The 15,591-nt window shown below is 38.0% G+C and overlaps 1 protein-coding gene across 4 annotated transcripts in view; it reads left to right on the forward strand.

The window, feature by feature from the left end:
- The window catches only part of LOC127873326 (patatin-like phospholipase domain-containing protein 7), a 97,460-nt gene that overhangs the window by 76,925 nt on the left and 4,944 nt on the right, over nt 1-15,591 (forward strand). The window lies entirely within an intron of this gene.

A 15,591-nucleotide genomic window follows, 5' to 3' on the forward strand; every position in this document is an offset into this window, starting at 1 on the left:
TTGTCAGTGATGTCTGACTTGGTCATTTTTGACTGTCTTCAGACCTCCCCCCCACCCCCCCCCCCCCCCCCCCCCCCCCCCCCCGGTTGGATTGGACAAAATCCAAGGATATTAATCAGCTTTTTTCTATACCTGCCAAATGATAAAAAGAATTTTTATTTCAAAGGGGCGCAGTAGGGGGCATTATGTTTCTGACGAACACATCTCTTGTTGGTTAAGTTATGGGCCTTGTTTTCGCTAAAACAGCTGCAGTTGGACTGTTGGACTTCAAAGCGCGATGGGGCATTGTGTGCACAAATACAGCTCTTGTTTAAAAACATTTACATGGTTTAGACTACTTTGCCGTGTTTACTGATTTCAGAATTTGCATATCAAGCTTTGTTTTATGTAAAACTTCACTGATTTTTGCTTTGGTATTTACACAACTTCATTAAATGTATTTTTGTCATGTATGGATGTGTTTTCCTGGTTCAATCTGTCTGTTTGCACCTTTAATATTATTGTTTCCATATGTTTTGATGCATATATAAATAAAATAATAATTTCAATGGTTGACATGATTTGTATGCCCCCCAAAGTTTGGTGGCATAAAGCAGAGATTTTTACCTGATTTTTAGCTCACCATTAGCACGTTGTGCTCATGGTGAGCTTTTGTGATCGCTTTTTGTCCGTTGTCCGTTGTGCGGCGTCAACATTTGCCTTGTTAACTCTCTAGAGGCCACATTTATTGTCCAATCTTCATGAAATTTGGTCAGAAGATTGGTTTCAATGATATCTTAGATAAGTTCGAAAATGGTTACCTTTGCTCGAAAAACATAGCTGCCAAGTGGCGGGGCATTTTTCCTTATATGGCTTTATAAGGCTATAGTAAAATCTTGTAAACACTCTAGAGGTCACATTTATTGTTTGATCTTCATAAAACTTGGTCAGAAGATTCATCCCAATAATATCTTGGAAGAGTTGGAAAATGATGCCCGTTGGTTGAAAAACATGGCCACCAGGTGGCGGGGCATTTTTCCTTAAATGGCTATAGTTAAACCTTGTTAACACTCTAGAGGCCACATTTATTTTCCGATCTTCATGAAACTTGCTCAGAAGATTCATCCCACTGATATCTTGGATGAGTTCAAAAATGGTAACCTTTGCTTGAAAAACATGGCTGCCAAGGGGCGGGGCATTTTTCCTTATATGGCTATACAGTGTATATCGCTATAGTAAAATCTTGTTAACACTCTAGAGGCCACATTTATTGTCCAATCTTCATGAAACTTGGTCAGAAGATTCATCCCAATAATATCTTGGACGAGTTCAAAAATGATGCCGGTTGGTTGAAAAACATGGCTGCCAGGGGGCGGGGCATTTTTCCTAATATGGCTATAGTAAAACCTGGTTAAAACTCTAGAGGCCACATTTATTGTCCAATCTTCATGAAATTTTGTCAGAAAATTGGTCTGTATGATATCTTGGATGAATTTGAAAATGGTTACTTTTGCTTGAAAAACATGGCTGCCAAGGGGCAGGGCATTTTTCCTTATATGGCTATATAGGGCTAAAGAAAAATCTTGTTAACATTCTAGAGGCCACATTTATTGTCAGATCTTCATGAAACTTGGTCAGAAGATTCATCCCAATAATATCTTGGACTAGTTAAAAAATGATGCCGGTTGGTTGAAATACATGGCCACCACGGGGGCAGGCTTAATTTTCCTTATATGGCTTTAGTAAAACCTGGTTAAAACTCTAGAGGCCACATTTATTGTCCAATCTTCATGAAATTTGGTCAGAAGATTGGTCTGTATGATATCTTGAATGAGTTCGAAAATGGTTTTGGTTGCTTTAAAGACATGGCCACCAGGGGCGGGGCATTTTTCCTTATATGGCTATATATGGCTATAGTAAAACCTTGTTAACACTCTAGAGGCCACAATTATTGTCCAATCTTCATGAAATTAAGTCAGAAGATTGGTCTCAATGATAACTTGGATGAGTCAAAAATAATTATGTTTGCTTGAAAAAAATGGCTTCCAAGGGGCAGGGCATTTTTCCTTATATGGCTATTATAAAATCTTGTTAACACTCTATTAAAAGGCCACATTTACTGTCCTATCTTGGTGAAACTTGGTCAGAAGATTTGTCCCAATAATTTCTTGTTATCTCAGGTGAGCGACTTTGGGCCTTTCATGCCCTCTTGTTTGTTTGAGTCTATCTGCATGAGTAACAGATGGAGTTTGAGTTTCATTCTGGTTCTTTTTGGAAGGTTTATGGGCCTTGGACTTTAAAATGGTTTGTGCAATAACTGCCGATATTTACCTCATTTTTGCTTTGTGAGTCCATGTACATAACTTACAGATTTATGGTGAGTTTCATTCCAGCCCATTGATATTTTTACAAAATTACAGGCCTTGGATGAAAGAATTATCTTTAAAATAATACTTTAAAGTTTTTTTCCCTAAATATTACTTATTAACCTGATTTATGGTGAGGTAACCTGCATGAGTTGCAGATCAAGTTTGAGTTTTGTTTCAGGTTATTTATGTTTGGTGAAGTTTTGGGCCTTGGAATTACACATCTTATCTAAAATACCAGTTTCAAAACTTTATTGCTACATACTTGCAGATATTTATCTTATTTTTGGTGTGTAAGTCTTTTTTACAAGATTTCCAGATCAAACTTGAATTTTGTTCCGGTCAATTGATTTTTGACAAACAGGCCTCAGACTTTTTTTAGCTCACCTGTCAAATGACATGGTGAGCTTATGTGACCGTGTGATGTCCCGCGTCGGTTGTGCGTGCGTGTGTGCGTGCGTCCGTCAACAATTTGTTTGTGTAGACAATAGAGGTCGCAGTTGTCATCCAATCTTTATGAAATTTGGTCAGAATGTTTATCTTGATGAAATCTGGGTTGGGATTGTATTTGGGTCTGGGGTAAAAAACTAGGTCACTAGGTCAAAAAATAGGTCACTAGGTCAAATAATAGAAAAACCTTGTGTAGACAATAGAGGTCGCAGTTTTCATCCAATCTTTATGAAATTTGGTCAGAATGTTAATCTTGATGAAATCTGGGTTGGGATTGTATTTGGGTCAATCGGGAACAAAAAAGTAGGTCACTAGGTCAAATAATAGAAAATCCGTCAACAATTTTTTGTGTAGACAGTAGAGGTCACAGTTTTCAACCAATCTTTATGAAATTTGGTTAGAATGTTTATCTTGATGAAATCTGGGTTGGGATTGTATTTGGGTCATCTGGGGTCAAAAACTAGGTCACTAGGTCAAATAATAGAAAAACCTTGTGTAGACAATAGAGGTCGCAGTTTTCATCCAACCTTTATGAAATTTGGTCAGAATGTTTATCTTGATGAAATCAGGGTTGGGATTGTATTTGGGTCACCTTGGGTTAAAAACTAGGTCACTAGGTCAAATAATAGAAAAACCTTGTGTAGACAAGAGAGGTCGCAGTTTTCATCCAATCTTTATGAAATTTGGTCAGAATGTTTATCTTGATGAAATCTGGGTTGGGATTGTATTTTGGTCTGAGGTCAAAAACTAGGTCACTAGGTCAAAAACTAGGTCACTAGGTCAAATAATAGAAAAACCTTGTGTAGACAATAGAGACAAGGGACCTAAATTTAATGAGAATGTTAAGAGGCACAGGTTTCGGATCAGATAAAAATAGCCTCTTAACACTCTACAAGTCCCTTATACGTCCAAAGCTAGATTATGGAGCCCAAATCTATGCATGTGCAAAGCCAAATGCCCTAAAAATGGTTGATGCCATTCAACACAAAGCCCTAAGGATAGCTCTGAGAGCCCTAAACTGTACACCGGGTGCACTGCTAGAGGAGGAGGCCGGTGTGTTACCTCTTTACTTGCATAGAAAACAACAGTCCCTCAATTTCTGGGCCAGGGCTAAGTCTCGGCATGGTTCAAACCCCGTTAACAAACTTGTCGGGACTGGCACCTTCATCAAGGGGAAAATAATTAAGCGTAAGCATGTCGCCCTACCTGTTGGTGCGAGTATTAGGACCCTGGTTGAGGATGCCGGTCTCGACAAGGTACATGTAGCAGACCTGAGGCCCTCCAAGGCCCCCCCCTGGACGCTTGGACCCATTGATGTTGACCTATCACTCTCTAATAATATAACGAAAACTGACTTGCCACAACTCATCAAGTCAGAAGCTCTCTCTCTCTTATAGATAATATGTATGCTGAGCATCTAAAATTCTACACTGACGGCTCAAAATTCCCTAACTCTGGTTTGGTAGCCAACTCTTTTGTAATTCCTTCAAAAAACATTAGTAAAACGCACAGGCTTAGCAACAATCTCTCTATTTTTACTGCAGAACTTTTGGCAATTAAATTCTCTCTGTGCTGGATATTGGTCAATAAACCTACTAAAACTGCTATTTTATCAGACTCAATGTCATCTCTTGAGTCCATAAAAAACAGAAATAGCAGATCTAGGCCTGATATTTTAGCTAGCATTTTGGAACTTCATCAACAGTGCCTAGATAAATCTTTAAAGGTCACATTAGTATGGTGTCCAGCACATGTCAACATCAGTGGGAATGAGCAGGCCGACAGGGGGGCCAAAGAGGGCCTCTTGAGGGGGGCTGTAGATGTTGGGGAACCCCTGGCACCTTCTGAGATCTACTCCCTGACAAAGAAATTTGTTTTGGGCGAGTGGAATCTCCGGACCGACAATTTGTCTTCCCGTCGACATACTTTTACCAGACCTGCGAAAACCCTCAGGCCGCCTGACAGATACTCAGCAAGCATTGTGCTTGACAGAGCCATCACGCGCCTGAGGATGGGAACTACATTATTACCCGGTGGCGCAGGAAAGTATGTCCTCGGTATAGACCCTGCATGTCCTAGGTGCCAGGAACCTCTCACTGCGCCCCACATGCTGCTGCACTGTCCTAACCATAAGGCGCAAAGGGACAACCTCGAAGCTGCATTGCACTCCCATGGACTAGTTTTTAACCTTTCCAACGTGCTAGACCCAAAGGGAGCTGCTAGGGGCCCGGTCTTCTCTGCCCTTGCCAAATACTTACTAGATTGTCAAATAACTGACAAAATCTAGGTCATTGGGGGAGGGAGAGCAGCCAACACCCACCTAATTATACAGTCTTGTGACTGTTTTCTTTTAAAATGTGTAATCTCGGCACAAACCTGATGTAATCTAATAATTGTGTTGGATTTGTGTCGCTTTTACACAACCTTTATTTTAGCTTTTAATGGGATTATTGTTCTACCCCGCCCTTTCTAAATCAGGCCAATGGCATTGACCTGGTCTTCTTTATTTTAATACATTTTTTATGAGAGTATGACGTAAGTCCACCATTGATATTTTTCAGTTTTTTAATATAATCATATTTTATGGCATTTCTTACTACAAGAAAGGACAAGGCTGTCCAGTAACCTGGGATTGTTGGCTGCATTGCACCCCCTCCCTTCCTCTTTGACACCCCACCCTTTCCCCTTCAAACTCGAAGAACCATGTCGGACTGGAGTGCACGGTACAGGGCCTTATACCATGATAAACACCTATTTAGCCCTATCCAGGACAAAGTATTGTCGACTTTGTTGAAACTGCTAATTTTGTTCCTTGGAGTACACTTAATATTGTTATAACTGCTATTTTGTGTAGCAATTTCCTTATTTTTGTGAAAACTGCTATTTTATATAGCAAATTGCCTTTATTTTCATCTCAATATTGCTATTCCTACACCATAGCAACCAGTTTACTTTGTATTGCATTAATACATGTTAAAATTGCTACTTATATAGCAAACAACCTTATTTTTATATTAAATTGCTATTTTATATAGCAAATTGCCTCGGTTTTTCTGTTTAATTGTCATTTTGCATACCATACAAGGTACTTTAGTATTATGTCCTCCATTGTTTTCACCAATATATTAATAATATTGGTTAGATTAGAGCGTTTTAGGTTTATTTTAATGCATCTAGGTAATATTTGGTCTTTTTACCATTTTACATCTTACCATTATCAATTTTCCTTCAATACTATACAAACTATTTTTCATTTACCGTGCACTCCCTCTGGTCCAGGGGAAACAACCATTGTAGACTCCATCACCACAATTACCTCCCTTAGTACAACTGAGTGACACCACCTCTGCTGGCTCTTCTTTTCCCCCACCCACATCGGCCTACACTTCCAAAAATCTCTCCTTCTATCCCTCCAGGGTGGCAACATGTATTTTAAATATATAAATGCATATAGTTCTGTACATATTGTAAATAATGTACCTTTTGTACAAATTTAGCTGTTTTTGTCTCATTTTTAACTGTAAAGCACATTGTCTTACCCTTAATTTTTATGTGGCCCTATGAAGGTGACCGTTTGGAGACACGTAAGTTATTGTCCTTAACATATAAGGGTTTTTTACTAAACCCACTTTTAAATATTGTTTTAATGCCACTCTGGGGGGACCTCTCTTCTTCATAGCCCAATCCTCCTTAAGTTCCATACAGACAGGGTCTTATGTTGCAGCATTACGGCTATATTCCCTGTCTGCAAGTGTTCAACATTGAGCCACATACATAAACTTGTACTCATTATTTTTTTAACAACTCAATACTCAATTGCAACATTAATATATAATTGAGAGTTATACTCCCTATGTGTTATCATATATTGTCTTTTTTCCTTTCCTTTTCATATAATTGCATTTACACATGCAACTACACTTTACATTTGAGATCTGTTAAATCAGGCTCTGGCATCCCTATTAATTAATGTTCATAGATATAAACATATCTCACCAATGATTAGATCTTGTTGTGTGGCATTTAGTTTAAACTTTAATATACACATAAAAATGGTACTTGACTATGTATGTAAACATATTGTGGCAATGTTCAACCACTTTGTGATCTGGAAAACCCTCAAGTATTATTATTGTATTACTCAAACATATTACACATCTGTGTATCCCTTTTTCTATAAGACTTATATTAAAATAGTTCTATTTGAACTCTAACATTTAAAACACAGATCACAAAGTCTAAAGACTCCAACAAACCCATTGCAGTATATACTGAACAGTGGGTCTGGTAATGATGATGCCACATACAACAGTATGTGTTTTTTTCACCATCTTTACTTATAAAAATTGGGCTATTCTTTCTCTCTCTCCTCCTTAAAAAAACAAAACAAACAATAACATACAATAACAACATCATATTAATGATAATAATTAATAATAAGCACAGTAACATAACATAAACATAGTAATTTATAATTATAAAACAAGTCCAAGTTCTTTTGGATTTATCTGCTTTTCTTTCATTTATATTTTTGCATATAAACTATTATTGTTTACTTTTTCTTAAAGTACAACGTCAGCCGTGGGAAAATCTATTTATAAACGGATTGACCTACTTGCAATCCTTAATAAGAATTTTCGGCCAATCAGCGACATCGTTTTATAAGTGCATCAACCAATAAAAACGTCGCTTTTTAACAGCGTTAGGCATTGTAAAGTACTGCGTCTTTTTAACGCTTCTTATAAAGGTTAGATATTTTTAAACTAATAGATTTTTATTAAGGCACCGCACCAACACTGCAAAGTTTTCTTTTTATATCAATGGTACAACCCAGTAAAATCGGGCTGTCCATTTTATAGTCGTTTTCGGCTTTTTTATGCAGAGTTCTATGTTAAGCAGTGTGCTCGGGCAATGGTTTATAACCGAAGTCCCGAGGGTAAACAATCCCATTAGTCAGTTAGTAGACAATAGAGGTCATAGTTTTCATCTGATCTTAATGAAGTATGGTCAAAATGTTTATCTTGATAATATCTGATTTTGGATCGTATGTGGGTCATCTTGGGTCAAAAATTATGTCACCCGGCCAATTCTAGTAAAACCTTGTGTAGATGAAAGAGGTTACAGTTTTCATCACGTCTTAATGACATTTTGTCAGAATGTATTAATTAATGAAATCTTTCTTGGGATTGTAGATGGGTCTGATAGAATTTAAGTTGATGTAGCAAGGTTAGTCAGGTGAGCGATTCAGGGCCATCATGGCCCTCTTATGATGGCCCTCTTGTCTTAAAAATACGGTAATACTTTTCTGGAATTTCCGAAACACTTTCAGATTCTGACCTTTTTAGCTCACCTGAGCACAACGTGCTCATGGTGAGCTTTTGTGATCGCCTTTTGTCCATCGTCAACATTTGCCTTATGAACACTCTAGAGGCCACATTTATTGTCCGATCTTCATGAAACTTGGTCAGAACATTTGTCCTAATGATACCTCGACCGAGTTCGAAAGTGGGTCATGCTGGGTCAAAAACTAGGTCACTAGGTCAAAAAAATAAAAACCTTGTGAACACTGTAGAAGTCACATTTGATGCCCAATCTTCATGTAACTTTGTCAAAATATTTGTCTTAATGATATGTTGGTTGATTTCAAAAATGGTTTCGGTCCATTGAAAACCATGGCCGCCAGGGGGCGGGGCAGTATTTGTTATATAGCTAAAGAGAAACCTTGTGAACACTCTAGAAGTCACAATTTTTGCCCAATCATCATGAAACTTGGTCAAAACATTGGTTTTATTGATATCTCGGATGAGTTCGAAAATGGTTCAGATCGGTGAAAAAACATGGCCGCCAGGGGGGGAGGGGCAGTTTTCTCTGTATGTATATAGTGAAAACATGTGAACACTCTAAAAGTCACATTTTTGGTCAATTCTTTATGAAATTTGGTCAGAACATTTGTTTCCTGGATAAGTCGGTTGAGTTTGAAAATGGTTTGGATTGGTAAAAAAAACATGGCAGCCAGGGTAGGGGTCTTTTTTCTTATGTTTATATAGTAAAAAGCTTGTGAACACTTTAGAAGTCACATTTTTTGCCTAATCATCATGAAATTTTGTTTAAACATCGATTTTATAGATATCTCACACGAGTTCGAAAATGGTCATGATCAGTGAAAAATCATGGACACCAGGGGTCAGGGCACTTTTCTCTATATGTATATAGTGAAAACATGTGCAAAGTCTAGAAGACACATTTTTTGCCCAATCTTCAGGAAATTTGGTCAGAACATTTGTTTCCTGGATATGACTGTTGAGTTCGAAAATGGTTCGAATCGGTAAAAAAACATGGCTGCCAGGAGGGGGGGTCTTTTTCCTTATATTTATATAGTAAAAAAAGCTTGTGAACACTCTAGAAGTCACATTTTTTGTCCAATCATCATGAAACTTGGTCAAAATATTGGTTTTATTAATATATTGGTTGAGTGTGAAAATAGTTGTGATCAGTGAAAAAACATGGCCCCCAAGGTGTTGGGCAGTTTTCTCTATATGTATATAAGAAAACATGTGAACAGTCTAGAATACACATTTTTTGCCCAATCTTCATGACATTTGGTCAGAAGATTTTTTCCTGGATACGACGGTTGAGTTCAAAAGTGGTTTTGATCCATCTAGTAACATGAAAGCCAGGGGGGGAGGTCATTTTCCTTAAATTTATATACTAATAAAGCTTGTGATCACTCTCAAAGTCACAGTTTTTGGCCAATCATCATGAAACTTGGTCAAAACATTGGTTTTATTGATATGTTGGATGAGTTTGAAAATGGTCGTGATCAGTAGAAAGACATGGCTGCCAGGGGATGGGGCAGTTTTCTCTATATGTATGTAAGAAGCATTTTCCTTAGATATATATATTTTAAAAAAACTGGGTATTAAAAACATGGCCGCCAGGGTGGGTGGGGTAATTTTCTATATAGGCCTATTGTGAATACTTTGGAACACCTTATTAGCTCACCTGAGCACAAAGTGAGCTTTTGTGATCGCCTTTTGTCCGTCGTATGTCGTCAACATTTTGCCTTGTGAACACTCTAGAGGCCACATTTATTGTCTGATCTTCATGAAATTTGGTCAGAACATTTGTCCCATTGATACCTCAACTGAGTTCGAAACTGAGTCATGCTGGGTCAAAAACTAGGTCAAAAAAAAGAAAAACTTTGTGAACACTGTAGAGGTCACATTTGATGTCCAATCTTCATGTAACGTAGTCTAAATGTTTGTCTAAATGATATGTTGGTTGAGTTAAAAAATGGTTCCGGACCGTTGAAAAACATGGCCGCCAGGGGGCGGGCAGTATTCCTTATATGGCTATTGGGAAACCTTGTGAACACTCTAGAAGTCACAATTTTTGCCCAATCATCATGAAATTTGGTCAGAACATTTGTTTCCTGGATATGACTGTTGAGTTCGAAAATGGTTCGAATCGGTAAAAAAACATGGCTGCCAGGAGGGGGGGTCTTTCTCTTTATATTTATATAATAAAAAAAGCTTGTGAACACTCTAGAAGTCACATTTTTTGTCCAATCATCATGAAACTCTGTCAAAATATTGGTTTTATTAATATATTGGTTGAGTGTAAGAATAGTTGTGATCTGTGAAAAAAACATGGCCCCCAAGGTGTTGGGCAGTTTTCTCTATATGTATATAAGAAAACATGTGAACAGTCTAGAATACACATTTTTTGCCCAATCTTCATGACATTTGGTCAGAAGATTTTTTCCTGGATACGACGGTTGAGTTCAAAAGTGGTTTTGATCCATCTAGTAACATGAAAGCCAGGGGGGGAGGTCATTTTCCTTAAATTTATATACTAATAAAGCTTGTGATCACTCTCAAAGTCACAGTTTTTGGCCAATCATCATGAAACTTGGTCAAAACATTGGTTTTATTGATATGTTGGATGAGTTTGAAAATGGTCGTGATCAGTAGAAAGACATGGCTGCCAGGGGATGGGGCAGTTTTCTCTATATGTATGTAAGAAGCATTTTCCTTATATATATATATTTTTAAAAAAACTGGGTATTAAAAACATGGCCGCCAGGGTGGGTGGGGTAATTTTCTATATATGCCTATTGTGAATACTTTGGAACACCTTATTAGCTCACCTGAGCACAAAGTGAGCTTTTGTGATCGCCTTTTGTCCGTCGTATGTCGTCAACAATTTGCCTTGTGAACACTCTAGAGGCCACATTTATTGTCTGATCTTCATGAAATTTGGTCAGAACATTTGTCCCATTGATACCTCAACTGAGTTCGAAACTGAGTCATGCTGGGTCAAAAACTAGGTCAAAAAAAAGAAAAACTTTGTGAACACTGTACAGGTCACATTTGATGTCCAATCTTCATGTAACGTAGTCTAAATGTTTGTCTGAATGATATGTTGGTTGAGTTAAAAAATGGTTCCGGACCGTTGAAAAACATGGCCGCCAGGGGGCGGGCAGTATTCCTTATATGGCTATTGAGAAACCTTGTGAACACTCTAGAAGTCACAATTTTTGCCCAATCATCATGAAATTTGGTCAGAAAATTGGTCTGTATGATATCTTGGATGAATTTGAAAATGGCTACGTTTGCTTGAAAAACATGGCTGCCAAGGGGCGGGGCATTTTTCCTTATATGGCTATAGTAAAACCTTGTGAACACTCTAGAAGCCACATTTATTGTCCAATCTTCATGAAATTTGGTCAGAAGATTGGTCTCATTGATATCTTAGATGAGTTCAAAATTGGTTACCTTTGCTTGAAAAACATGGTTGCCAAGGGGCGGGGCATTTTTCCTTATATATGGCTATATATTGCTATGATAAAATCTTGTTAACACTCTAGAAGCCACAATTATTTTCCGATCTTCATGAAACTTGGTCAGATAATTTGTCCTAATGATATCTTGGATGAGTTTGAAAATGATTTTGGTTGCTTAAAAAATATGGCCACCAGGGGGCGGGGTATTTTTCCTAATATGGCTATATATCATGCTTTAGTAAAACCTTGTTAACACTCTAGAGGCCACATTCATTGTTGGATCATCATGAAACTTGGTCAGATGATTTGTCCCAATGATATCTTGGATGAGTTCGAAAATGGTTCCGGTTGGTGGAAAAACATGGCCGCCAAGGGGGGTGGCATTTTTATGCCCCCCTTCGAAGAAGAGGGGGTATATTGCTTTGCTCATGTCGGTCTGTCGGTCTGTCGGTCCGTCCACCAGGTGGTTGTCAGACGATAACTCAAGAACGCTTGGGCCTAGGATCATGAAACTTCATAGGTACATTGATCATGACTCGCAGATGACCCCTATTGATTTTGAGGTCACTAGGTCGAAGGTCAAGGTCACCGTGACCAGAAATAGTAAAATGGTTTTTGAATGATAACTCAAGAACGCATACGCCTAGGATCATGAAACTTCATGGGTAGATTGATCATGACTTGCAGATGACCCCTATTGATTTTGAGGTCACTAGGTCAAAGGTCAAGGTCACGGTGACCCGAAATAGTAAAATGGTTTCCGGATGATAACTCAATAACGCATACGCCTAGGATCATGAAACTTCATGGGTAGATTGATCATGACTCGCAGATGACCCTTATTGATTTTGAGGTCACTAGGTCAAAGGTCAAGGTCACGGCGACCCGAAATAGTAAAATGGTTTTCGGATGATAACTCAAGAACGCATACGCCTAGGATCATGAAACTTCATAGGTAGATTGATCATGACTTGCAGATGACCCCTATTGATTTTGAGGTCACAAGGTCAAAGGTCAAGGTCACGGTGACCCGAAATAGTAAAATGATTTTCGGATGATTACTCAAGAACGCTTTTGCCTAGGAACATGAAACTTCATAGGTACATTGATCGTGACCAGCAGATGACCCCTAATGATTTTCAGGTCACTAGGTCAAAGGTCAAGGTCACAGTGACAAAAATCGTATTTGCACAATGGCTGCCACTACAATGGACAGCCCATATGGGGGGCATGCATGTTTTACAAACAGCCCTTGTTCCTTATACAGTCCAACCTGTCAATAAAGACCACTCAAGGGATTTTGTCATTGTGGTCTTTGTTCACAGGTGGTCTTTATTCGCTGGGTCAATCGAAACTTTGCAAAATATGCTTGTAGTTTTTCAACAGATACCTTATCTATGTATGTGCTCTATTGTTTAAATGTTTGAATACTTATGCATGTATAATGAAATAAAGGATTGAAAACACAGTTTTGTTTTACATTTGTATATTTATTACATGTTGTATTTCTATTCCCTTATGTTTTTATTAACCAGGTTTTCCGAAGGAAAAAACTGGTTATTAGATTGGCGAATGCTGGCGGGCTGGCTGGCGGGCAGGCGGAACAAGCTTGTCCGGGCCATAACTATGTCGTTCATTGTCAGATTTTAAAATCATTTGGCACATTTGTTCACCATCATTGGACGGTGTGTCGCGCGAAATAATTACGTCAATATCTCCAAGGTCAAGGTCACACTTTGAGTTTAAAGGTAAAAAATGGCCATAAATGAGCTTGTCCTGGCCATAACTATGTCATTCATTGTGAGATTTTAAAATCATTTGGCACATTTGTTCACCATCATGGGACGGTGTGTCGCACGAAAGAATCACGTCAATATCTCCAATGTCAAGGTCGCCACGACTAAAAATAGATTTAAAAAAAAACAAACTTACAAAGGGGGTTAATTTTGTTTTTTCATTTCAAAAGTTCAGTTTGACTTTTCTCCCTTTATCAGATTTTTTCACAATGAAAACCTGGTTTTGTGACAATTTTGTACCTTGTTATTTATTAAATTTATCATATACTGTATAAATAACTATTGACATACATGTATACATACATGTACATGTAATTCTACAAAGAACAAAGTACAAAATACACACAACATAGCAAACATTTATACATGAAATACATGAATCACTACTACACAACCAGTAACGTTGACAATAATGGACAATAAAAGACATCTGATATTTATTTAAGACTGAAAACATCCAAGAATAAGATTCCAGACAGATACTCAACGTACCAGTAGAAACAAAAAAACTCAATAAGCACTCGAATTCGTCCATAATCTCATGTTTACGCTTTAAAATGCTCTGAATTTGATTTTTTCTACACCAAGATCACTAGCCACTCGTCTACAACTGTGTCCTTCACCTAACAAACTAATGATCTTAAGGCATTCTTCCAACGTCAAGAACTTGCAATCTATGAACGTCTTATTACGGAGAAATTTAAGAAGAGAATGACTATCGAAATGTTTGTCTTTAATGGCATCGTTAATGATATGAAACCGTTAATTTCCTTAATGAGTTTATGAAAGCCCCAAATTTGTCTTTGATATTTTTGGCAATTAGTACATTAATCGCGAGTCACTTAAATACAAAGGCAAATTTGTACACTTTTGACAAACTGTCAAATGCATAAAAGAAGCAGGCGACTACCAATTAGCAATGCGTGTTATTAAACAAACAACTGCTATCAAGTGCAATAAACTGTCACTTGCCAATATCTCCATAGCGACAGATGAGTCCACTGGTAAGATGTGTATCACGTGACTACGCAGCGTCCTGGCGGCCATTTTGTTTTTTGAAAGTTTCGAAAATCGTTGATTTTATGATTGCAGTGGTCGTTGTAAGCTATCAAAATAAATGTAAAAGGGTGGTCGTTGGTCTTTGTTCACAGGTGGGCTTTATTCGCAGGTTCAATATATAGTGAAATCGTTCGGGAGGAAATGGGTATGGTCGTTATTGACTGTTGGTCACTATTAACAGGCGGTCGCTCGGGCAGGTTGGACTGTATAGCTATAGTTAAACCTTGTTAACACTCTAGAAGCCATATTTATTGTACGATCATCATGAAACTTTGTCAGAAGTTTTGTCCCAATGATATTTTGGACAAGTTTGAAAATGGTTCCAGTTGCTTGAAAAACATGGCCACCAGTAGGCGGGGCATTTTTCCTTATATGAACATATGAATCTTCATGAAACTTTGTCAGTATGTTTGTTTAAATTATATCTTGGATGTGTATGAAAATGGTTCTGGTCTGTTGAAAAACATGGCTGCCAGGTTGTTCACTAGTCATGAAAGTTGGTAAGAACATTTTGTTCTAATGACATCTTGGGCTGCACAGAACAGGTCAGTTACTTTGAATCTCAGGTGAGCGACTTTGGGCCTTTCAGACCCTCTTGTTTTTAAAGTCAGTCTTTTCATACCAATACACTTCAACACCGTTATTTCGAACACCGATAATCCGAAGTCACCGTTATTTCGAAGTATTTTTCCGGTCCCGAATTTGGTTCTTCTTTAATGTAAAATTTCATTGTTAATCCGAACTTCGTTAAACCGAAAATATCGTTAATTCGAAGTGGTTCTGTCGGTCCCGACAATATAATTCGCACCTTATCATCAATCTTTAATCCGAAGTCAAAGCTGCAAAACGCTAAGCAAAATTTCACACCTTTGTCGTCTGGGCGTGGCGCGTCAAAAGCTGATAATTACTCCTTTGTCGTCTGCGCGTAGACGTTAATTTTATAATGTCGTCAAGAGCCGATAATTACTATTTATGTAGTTTTGCATTCTTTAGAAACAAATAAACGTGTCACGTTAGGTCTGAGTAAATGTGGTCCAATGAAATTTATCTTATATAAACTCTACCTTCTGCGAGCAAACACGGGCGGAAGTGAGTGCTTCAATGTCCTTGACACATTGGAGAATATGCTACACGCGTCCAGTTTAGTGCTTCTAAG

This window comes from Dreissena polymorpha, chromosome 3 (assembly GCF_020536995.1).
Source record: "Dreissena polymorpha isolate Duluth1 chromosome 3, UMN_Dpol_1.0, whole genome shotgun sequence".
Lineage (NCBI taxonomy): Eukaryota > Metazoa > Mollusca > Bivalvia > Myida > Dreissenidae > Dreissena > Dreissena polymorpha.